This window comes from Pecten maximus, chromosome 14 (genome assembly GCF_902652985.1).
Source record: "Pecten maximus chromosome 14, xPecMax1.1, whole genome shotgun sequence".
Lineage (NCBI taxonomy): Eukaryota > Metazoa > Mollusca > Bivalvia > Pectinida > Pectinidae > Pecten > Pecten maximus.
The window spans coordinates 17,074,951-17,085,975 of record NC_047028.1 but is presented as its reverse complement, the minus strand read 5'-3'; the positions used below and the strand labels follow the sequence as shown (position 1 = coordinate 17,085,975).

Sequence of the window (11,025 nt, the reverse complement as noted above, 5' to 3'; positions counted from 1 at the left end):
TATTTTAAGTAATAAGATGATATAATGTATTGTGTTAATTATTTCTATGCTTTCTGGGGCATATATAGATGCTGTTCTGTCTGGAAGTTCAGGGGCCGTGGTGACCGAGTGGTTAAGGTGTCCTGACACTTTATCACTAGCCTTCCACCTCCGGGTCACGAGTTCGAAACCCACGTGGGGCAGTTGCCTGGTACTGCCCGTATGCTGGTGGTTTTTCTCTGGTACTCCGGCTTTCCTCCACCTCCAAATCCTGGCACGTCCTTAAATGACCATGGCTTGTAATAGGACGTTCAACAAAATAAACCAACCCAAAAACCGTAGTAATTATCAACAAACTTGGTCTGTACATCAGTCACACCGTGTAATAGATTTAAGGCCCAAATCAAGTGTACTAAAATCCTGTCTATGTTGATGTCCAAAAACTGACAGTCACTTATCTGTTTTCCCATTCTGGCAGAGTCTGTGATGATCTTTGTGGAAGTGACCATTTCTCAATATTTTGCAAAACGATGGATCACCATTAGATGAACCTGTCCCTCGGTGGAATATTCACAAAGCCGACTGGAACTCTTCCAACAGATGTGCACAGACAATTTTTTTTTCCGTTTATTATAATCTCAACACAGTTACAAACAATGGTATACAGGGACATGTAATATAATAGACCGTAAGATCAACACTACCAGCAATGCAGTGCGCATGCGAGAATATACAGAGGGATGAAAGTATTCAAGAGATGAAATTTGGTTTCATTGAACGATTATTATTACATGTAGTATTATTCAAGGGAACATGTACATAACTTTTTTTAGGAAAGATAATTTTTTGGACATGATTAATTTGGATGGTAAGCAACACTTTCTTTCATTTTCTGAAACAGAACATTCAGATAGATACTCGTCTCCTGTGTCTCTTTTATTACATATTGAGCAGATACGTTCATCCATTGGTATACCTCTCCAAATTCCAGTTTCAACGGAAAGTATTTGTAGCATCTTTTTTGGATGAAATATTAAGATAATTTTCAAAAAGAACTTCGTTCTTGTCGACTCTATAAATTGAAGAATTTGAAGATCCTCGACATATTTCTGCCCAGTTTTGAGTGTAGATCGGTTAGTGTAAGCTTTACCTGGGAAATGAGCCATTTGGAATTGAAAGGATTTTGATTTAGCCATATATTAGAAAGTCCACAATAATTCAAATATGTTTAATACATTCGGTCCATACAACTGTGCCACCAGTTTCTTCGTTTACAACAGTTGATACATTGTATAATAAATCACTTTTTCAATCATTTTTGCCTACGGAAAGTTTCGTCCAAAAACAAATCAAATCATCCTTGTTTTTATTTCGGGTGTCTACCGAGTTCTCCATATATCAAAATCTTGGGTAGATGCTTACAGAGGAACTAATGGTGGTAGATTGTAACGATATCGAACACCCCATCAAAACATTTACGGAGACAATTATCAATGTTGCTGGAAAAATCAATCCCCAAAAACATAGCGAGACCCAAAATGTCCCATTTCTTGGAGAAATCCTCCGATTGACATCCAAATCGTAAAGCCGTCCTGCGGCAAAACAGCAATTGCCATGCAAAAGCGAATCACAGCAGTTACAATATTTGGAGGTCAAAGATTAATAAAACAAGAGTACCGCGAACGGTACATAATACGCCCGCCATGAAAATCAACGCACAGTTTATTTGAAGGAAAGAATTAACTATAAACATGTACAAATTGGGTGTGAAAAAGGAATATTAGTGGCGCAAGGTTAGTAGGTGATTATAACATGCAGGTATAAGAGTATACATGCAGATGTGCAATGAAATGATTGTGCAAGCTGAAATGGAATAAAGTCAATTGTTGTTGGATACAGTGTGGTTACCTTTATTTACCAAGAGATATCCAAATGACTGTGTGTGGAGTAGTAAACTTCATGAATTCCACAGCTATAATCCTCCGCACAAGGAAAGTTAAAGAAAAATTCTAAAAATAGTAACAGTGATCTAGATTCGCAAACCACGACCTTGAAATTCGACTCGTCTCCCGAACTTGTTGCAAGGAACACCTGTATGAAGTTTCATTGTAATTCATTCAGTACTTCGACGGGAAACCTCCGGACAATGAAACTTATACAAGATTTCTAAAAATAGTAACAGTGACCTAGATTCACAAACCACGACCTTGAAATTCGACTCGTCTCCCGAACTTGTTGTAAGGAACACCTGTATGAAGTTTCATTGAAATTCATTCAGTACTTTGGCGGGAAACCTCCGGACAATGTAAATGATGAGTACGTACGGACAGGGTGACACCAACATACGCCTTCACGGCGGGTGTATAAAAATGACAAGAAAGCAAGGCAGCAGGAATATGTATAGATACAATACCATCAAACACATAGAAAGTATGGGACACGACCCGTAAAAACAGCGAGAAGGGACATTTTAATTGTCCAATAACGACAAAACCCTCGCATTCAAACCCATCATTGCAAATGAATTGGTAAAAAAATATAATAATATATGTTTCTAACCACTCCAATATAATTTATTATGCTTCTTACCACTCAAAAAAATTCAATCCGTCAAGACACAAAGAGAAACAAAAGGAGTTGAACTTTAAATCTGCCAACGCAGAAGTTTACATCAGAGACATAGGTCTCTGTTTACATCAAGCAAACTTTCCATTTAAGATACGTACTCTCGTAAACAAATCTCACCATATCAAACCAGGCCCCGACGACACCAAATACCAATTTATAAAAAAAAAAAATGAAACAAGTTTGATGTGTCTTTTAAACATATTCAATGCTATATATTCATCCAGCAAAACTGCCAGATTCGTGGAAGGAAGCTATTATATTCACCACCCCAAACCTGGCAAGGACGCAACTTGCCAAAACAACTATCACTGAGCACATGGTTAATGCTAGACTTATTTGGTTCCTTGAGTCAAATTAAGTTTTAGCCTGAACTGCTGATTAGTCTGAATATCGACGTTTCTAACATCTCAACCAGCCAAATATCTGACACACCTTCGTGAACAATTACAGCAACTTCCGTTCATTCCGTCGCTAAAAAGGGGACATACATCGAGAGTTTACGTTCACGCAGTATATTTTATTTTAGATGGTTTTACAGCAACAATTAAGCTTTTGTTTTAGACAGTGTGTTTGGGGGATTGGAAAACAGCTAGTTTTAATCATGAATTTTGGGTAGAAAACCAAAGTTACGCTAAATTTCGTCACCAATAGGTGATGGACGACGGTACATTTCTACCCCTTCCGTACCCTATCCGAAAAAGAATACCGGACGGTACATTTCTACCCCTTCCGTACCCTATCCGAAAAAGAATACGAAAGAAATTGGCTCTAGTGGCCTCTAGAATGTTGAATTGGCCGAACAGCCCATTGCGCTTTCTCCTGACAGAGAGACTATGAAATAAATTCATCATGACTTTACCTCTTTTGCATTGTTCTGACATAAAAGAAAAGTGTTGTTAGGTCCCATAAGGAACATGAGATCCCAGAGGGATCTTGACGCCCACCATTGAATGATACGTATCATTCAAATGAAAGACTGATCTTTTCTCTTCTTTTTCCTTCTTTCGCTCTTCTTTCAAAACATTTATTAAATTTATTTAACACGATATAGCAGGAGCAACCTGCAATTGTCAAAATCCTAGATGACTGCCTGTCTGCCATGTTGTTTTCCGATCAGTCCAAAAATGCAATATGCACAACTAGGGACCAAGGGGAACTTACATATGAAATCTGAGAAAGATCCCTTCAGCTCTTTCTGAGAAATAGCGATAACAAACTAGTTTCAATTGTCAAAATCTAAGATGGCTGCCTGTCGGCCATGTTGTTTCCCTATTGGTCCCAAAATGCATTATGCATAACTACGGACCAAGGGGAACATACATATGAAATGTGAGAAAGATCCCTTCAGTCCCCTGAGAAATAGCGATAACAATTAATCTTCAATTGTCAAAATCCAAGATGGCCGCCTGTCGGCCATGTACTTTTCCGATTGGTCCCAAAATGGAATATGCAAAACTATGAACCTAGGGAAACTTTTATACGAAATTTGATAACTTTTTGAGAAATAGCGATAACAAACTTCAATTGTCAAAATCAAAGATGGCTGCCTGTCGGCCATGTTGTTTTCGATCAGTCTAAAAATGCAATGCGCATAACTATGTACTAAGGGAAACTTACATATGAAATCTGAGAAAGATCCTTTTTGCACTTTCTGAGAAATAGCGATAACAAGAATTGTTTCCGGAGGGACGGACGGACCACGGACGCTGGGCGATTTGAATAGCCCATCATCTGTTGGTGGTAGGCTAATAATTGTCGTTCGCCATGGGCAATTATATTTCAGCGACCTGTTTATTGTTGTTGTATTGAGTATTGAAAGATGACCCGAATATTGGTGGTCGACTTAACTGTTTACAAGGATTCGAATAGTCTTTCTGGTATGTCGTGCCGGCTTTGTGACAATGCCTACATTCTTTTTCAGGCGATAGGCCTACTGAAACGATACTGGACGTTCCTACCATCAAGAGAACCCCTGCATGGGGAACAACGAGTGATTGTAAAAGCCATGTGCTTGTGTTCACAACGCTTTTTTTCTTTTAATTTATTCATGTATTTTTATGTGAATAAATAAAGCCAGGACGTTTTCTATAACTTATCCAAACGAGTCCAAACAAGTATAACTTAAATTATATTCTTTGTTTAACAATAACTTTACATTTACCCCTTCCTTTTGTAATGACTTAGTAGGGTAATTTACCTGTGATGAAACACATAATTATATAAAGGTATGTTTTTCTATGTCCAATTTTGTAATTTCAATGTAAGCATCCTTAATAAGTGACGGCATAGAACACTCCTGAGAAATTGTAAACTTCCGGTCCAGTATGACATTGGGCAACAAGTTGTTATATTACTATTTACCGAGGTAAATAATATGATTTAGGATTATTTGACGTTTATTTCACATTTTTCATATCTGAACCGATTTGATTCAAACTTTATCTTTCTCTACTATATTACATACACATGTACTTGGTAATCAAACATAACGTGACTACTGTACTGTATTAGTAGCTGAAAAAAATGATGGCTTAAGCGACAAAATAACAACTTGTTGAAGATCAGCCCTGTAAATTATGATAATTTCCGGAATTGTAGTCGTAAAATGTTCTTTACTCCTATTTTTTTCGGTCATTGGAATGATAATACTATACCAGTTTGAGTTTCACGAAAGTGAAAGTTAGACGGATGTGACTGTACTAATAACTGCCGAAGTGTTCCGAAAAGTATCATTTTCAGGCCTCGCACAACTAAATAATTTACTATATGTTATTACTAGTGACCCCATCCTTTTATTCGCTCGTTTGAAGTTCAAATGATGTTAAATTTATATCAAATTAAAGTTGGAAGTTTTTTCTATCGGATAAATGTTGTTATTGTATAGGTTTAATGGCATATTAGAGCCATTCTATTTTCAGTAGGAGTGTATATTTTTGATTTTCCAAACCTCAAGACCCTACACTTTATTCTCGTATATAGAAAGTACCCATTTCATATGTTATTTACTCAGGAAAACAGCTACAAACCTAAGAAACACATTTTCCTCAGGGACTTGGTTCCGGTGAAACACATGCTGATTGGCTGATTTAGTTGTGTGAGTCCTTTAATTCCCAACACCAATCCAACGTAAAATGTCGATGTAATAAAATTCAACTTTAAATTTAACTTGGAACTCCTTATGAGTTAAATTGAACAAAAAAATTCTGATTAGTTTGGAAAAAAAATGACCGAAAATTTCTGAAATATTTGATTGAAAATCATAGTTTCGACACAAACTTATATTAATCATGTCTGGAGATTCCCAAAGTTTAATTTGTGTTTTTGGTTGTTGTTTTTGTTAACGATCTCCATGAGATCCAGCTTTTGAAAACCACGTACATATATATTATTTTTTTATTTTAGATGTAAGGGGGTCGTCTCCATGGAATTGTGACTCAGTGATGCCTTTTTGGAATAAAAAGAAGCCTGTTCGTGACCCTTGTCAAAAACAAGCGTGCGACATCCAGGCTTGTTTGCAAGGTACGTAGTTTCTGATGTCACAATAACCGTATATCTAATTACTAATATACTATTGATGATTAAATATCAAGCCGTTATACATTAATACACTATGTAATTTAGATGCCAACACATACTATAGGATGGACTGTTGTATATATGCACAGACAATGCATTCTGGGAGACAATGTCCCCTAAAGTGGCTTGTTGTTCCTATCAATTGCAATATAGGAAAGAATTTAGATTGATATACTGTTTATGCAATTGATAAATATTTGTGGCGTTAATTTAAATATCTGTGATAATTTTTAATAATAAGGGGATATATGAACATTACGAAGTTTATTTATTGCTTATAAATTCACTGTTTATCATCTTTTGATACATACATCTTTTCTCGATTGTAGCTAAGAATTATGACGAATCCGCTTGTCGCAAATATAAAGTGGCACTAGAGAAGTGCTGTGAGAGGAATGCTGGACGAGAATCTGTTTGTTGTTCTGGTATAAAGACTTCAGGGGTCAAGTCTGAGAAGTGACCCGGTTGATGACATCACATGATTAGAGACGTATAGGGCACTGAGGTATCTTGGTTGGTTCTACAACGCGAGGAAAATGTGATCTTTCGGGAACTCTGTTTCTGAAGTGACAACTTGAAATGTACCTGTGTAAAACATTCTTGGTTCATTCAAATGTTCTATAGTGTGTGTTTGTTTTATATATGAGTTGAATTATATATACTTATCAGGAGGATGAGGAGAGAGAGAGGAGGAAAAGGGGAAGGAAGGAAGAGGATTAAACTGCTAATGATTCATAGACAGGAAGTGCTCCCGGGGCAATATAAAGCCTGTGTAACATAGCACTGAACGTGAGTGAAAACAAGAGTGAACATTCTTGGTTTACAAAGATGGTTTTTAGGTTTTTGTCCAATTTAATACATCAAATGTGTTGTATATATGAGTTTTACTTTTTTTATTAAAAGCATTACAAAATAACGCTTTTTCATTCAATCAACCCGATATAAACCCATCATCGTCGGATGTTCGTAATGCAGAAACGAAGGAGTATAAGAAAATACATCAAAACAAGAGGCACAAAGGCCTGTAAATTCGTGTGATCTGATCTTATAAACGCATCGAAATTATGATATTTAAACTGTTTTTCTTCTTTTATTTTGCGTGCTGTACTTATAAACAGAACAGATCAAATGACATGTTTGCAGGGGCACCGGGTGATACCGGAAGTTACGAATCCGACGGGGAGTATCTACCCGAAGGGCGTAAGGACATGGCTGGGGTATGTTTTATGGTGATACATGGCATTTTAACATAGGCCTACTATTCGAAATATGATGATACCCAGGGAATTCTACGCTATTTCCTTTATACATATCAGTAATTCGTTAATCTCATACACTTGCCGTGTTTGATTGATTCTCAATATTATCCGGCTGCCCTACTGTCAAACGACGAATTTGCTATGATTTTTGTCAAAAATACCCAATAATCGCGATCAAAACACGATGGACAGAGTTTTGGCATTAAACATTGACTACAATAAACTATTAGTAATCAACAATTTGTTTGGATTACATCCATAAAGTACCTTAATTGGCTAATTATAATGACACGAAAAAATTCCGACGGGGAAAATCTCAGTTAGTGCAGTGTTTCTACAACCGAAACTCGACCACACTTCAGAACTAAATGTGAAACCTTTCTCTTGCAAATGACACTTTACTAGACCATTAGACCAATATGCCAAACAGTTGTTGTGTAGATATCTTAAACGATGTTGAGGCTGGTTATATTTTGGATTTTGACTAATTGTTTCTATGGTTACAGAAATGTCACTTAGAATGAAAACACGTAGCAAAAGACACCACTATCCCTTGTTACGGGCAAATTATTTAAAATACAAACTACTCCACACCAAAAGGCGCCAATGCAAAGCGTGTTCTATGTTTTGTGAAGTTACAGCAAACGCTTTTAGTGCGGGATAACAAAACGACCCGGCATATTCCAGTAACCTAAAATCTTACCCCAATGGCAAATTGTATGTTTTCTAAACCGGAAAGATGGTATCAGTTATTGAAGTTTCATCTTCGTACATGCATTGGTATTTACTGCTCAATATATTGTGTAATTCATTCGAGTACTTATCAATTAAAAATAGTTTGGGTTCATCATTTCTCATCGAAATAAATAAGGTTGGAAACAGTTAGGTAAATAGGGAAAACTTTTGTAAAACCGTTTTGCGCACCAGTATGCTGAACTGTTGGCTGCACGAGGATGTATACAAAGCCTATTGCTTGGTTTCATCAGAGACCTGTATATCAGGGAGACTGGTAACAGTCTATATATCTTACCAAATATCACCCATGCCCTGAAGTATCGGAGTGCCTCATTCTGAAACCCAGGTGACACCGAATTCGCCGCCATATTGGCTGCATCACCTCATAGCGTTTCGAAACACACTGGGATTTAAAGCCTATTTTGTGGCGAAATAGACCGACATTAAACGCAAGTCACACGTTTGATTTCTGGTTTGGTATAATTTAACAAATCGGTATAAAGTTTGCGTTATTTCATTGATGTTATGAGAGGTAAATTTGTCTTCAAATTAAGGTCGATATACAAAAATACAAAAACTCGTATCGTGCCGTGGGTCAACATTACCCACGCGGTCCAGGATACTCCTGTTTTTCTAGTTTAGTGAAATTTAATTTGTTGAATGTTATATTTTCTTTGACATTTCATACATTGTTGTTCTTAATTTCAAATCGGTTAGACGTTTAGAAAATACTTTATTTTCTATTAGAAAACGGGCACTTTCACGGGATGAGGAAGACACCAATTAACACGTTACTAGGTGATGGATCTAAATGACCAAAACGGTCCTAAATACTGTTTTTTCTAGGGAAGTGAATTCGAAGTTGTATCTGTTGAATGATATATTTTTCCTTGAGATTTCATACAATGTTCTTAATTTCAAACTGATTATTACAAATACACCATTTTATTAAATTATATATTAGAAAATGGACAGTTTTAACACAATACTTATTCATTTACCATAAAATTGATTCATTGTGAATGTTAAAATGTGTCTCCTTGTTGCGTCCTGTGCCACCCGGTATGTACGTTAATTGACCACCTCCAGCTAGATGTCACCATATTAACACACCCATCCCCAACCAAACCCCAACCTCCTCCGGCCATGGACGGTTTTACCTACAGCTTATGGTGTCTTCCCACTCAGCCAACATATCCTATTTTAACATTGGGGGTAGGAACAATAGAGAACAATAGGCACTAATTACAGGTAAGTTATAGCCTGTTTTGGTAATTGATTCTCAGGTTACCTGTGTTACCTGTATTACCTGTGCTACATGCTGTTAACAGTTTGTAGATAATGTATACTAAATATACATATATAATTCATTTTTCTATATCTTTTATTGTTACAAATTTCACTTTATGAAATTGAATGTTAATGTTCAGGAAACACAAGTATATGATCAAGGGTATATAATTGTCATTATCCTGGATTTAATACTCCAAGTGGATAAGATGTGAAGCTGCATCACATCCATCGTGTTGTTTCGTAGTCTCATCTTGAGAGTCTGCAGAGCCAATTTAAGAAGACGCCTCATTAAGAAATACTATTGGCAAAAGCCTTCAATGTTCAAATTAATACAGTTATTAAGTGTACAAAATATCAAAGAATTAAGTCGCTTAGGCAAATTTATATTTGAAGCAAACAAAATCCGATCTTTATATCTTTAATCCGTACTCCACTTTGTATTTGTACTGTAGCATTGCTGTTCTATGCCATTATCATGTATTGTTTTGTTTATAATATGTACTTATGGGCCGTATGGCCTACAGTCAATAAAGAAATTGAAATTGAATGTATATTTTTAAAGGGATTCTTAAACATTTTCTTCACTTTTATTGTTAGTCACCTACAATGCTTCATCTTTTTGATACTTATGTCGGCAGCATTGTTTTTTATGCCTGCGAAATTTGGGGAAGCCTTAAAGCAGTAGAAATAGGAAAAATTCATCTGGAATTTTGTAAACATCTACTTGGGGTTAAGAAATCTACTTGTAACGCGATGGTATACATTGAACTTGGTCGTCAACCTCTCTTAAATACCCAACTTTTTAGAATGATTAAATATTGGTTTAAATTATTAAAATCCGATAATTGTATCCTAAACGAGGCGTATGATTTCCTTTACAGTGAAACTTTAAAGGATCATCCAAAGCATAAATGGCTAGTTTATCTAAAACAGAAGTTATTTGAGCTTGGCTTTGGATATGTCTGGATTCGTCAGTCTCATATGGATGTCAATCTTTTACCTTTAATTAAACAGAGAATTATGGATCAGGCTAATCAATCCTTGTTCAATTCAATCAATATGTCGAACAAATGCGATCTTTATAAGCACATGGTTGACAAGGTAATGTTACAATCGTATTTAACTAAATCTCTTCCAAAACAGTGAAGAATTATGATAACCAAATTACGACTCACATCACACAATTTAGCAATCGTATCCGGAAGATACAGGAATATTGATAGACGTTTTAGATATTGTTTAAATGTAATGTTTTAGATGTTGAAGATGAATATCATTTTCTTCTTGTATGCCAGTGCTACGCTGATATCAGGAAAAAATATATCAAAAATTATTTCTGGGATAACCTTCAGTTTTGAAGGTTATTGAATTATTAAAATCAAACAATCTAAAGGAATTAAACTTGTTAGGTAAATTTATTATTGAAGCTTTCAAGCGTAGAATTGTTTAACTTAATCCGTCAATTTGTATTTCATTTCACATAGACACGGCTTTCTGACCGATCAGTAATATTTAATGTTCCCGTTCCGGACAGACCACTATTTATGGAATCTTA

General features: G+C 35.9%; 1 long non-coding RNA gene across 2 annotated transcripts; it reads left to right on the top strand.

Moving 5' to 3' along the window:
• The first annotated feature begins 4,899 nt into the window (after window positions 1–4,899).
• On the top strand, window positions 4,900–6,928 carry LOC117342319. 2 transcript variants are annotated; one of them, XR_004535789.1, is made up of 3 exons: window positions 4,900–4,972; window positions 6,010–6,126; window positions 6,513–6,928. It is a non-coding gene; the product is annotated as an uncharacterized LOC117342319 (long non-coding RNA). The 2 variants fall into 2 exon arrangements; XR_004535790.1 differs by lacking the exon at window positions 4,900–4,972 and adding an exon at window positions 5,618–5,701 and having other exon boundaries at window positions 6,513–6,922.
• Window positions 6,929–11,025: the final 4,097 nt, after the last annotated feature.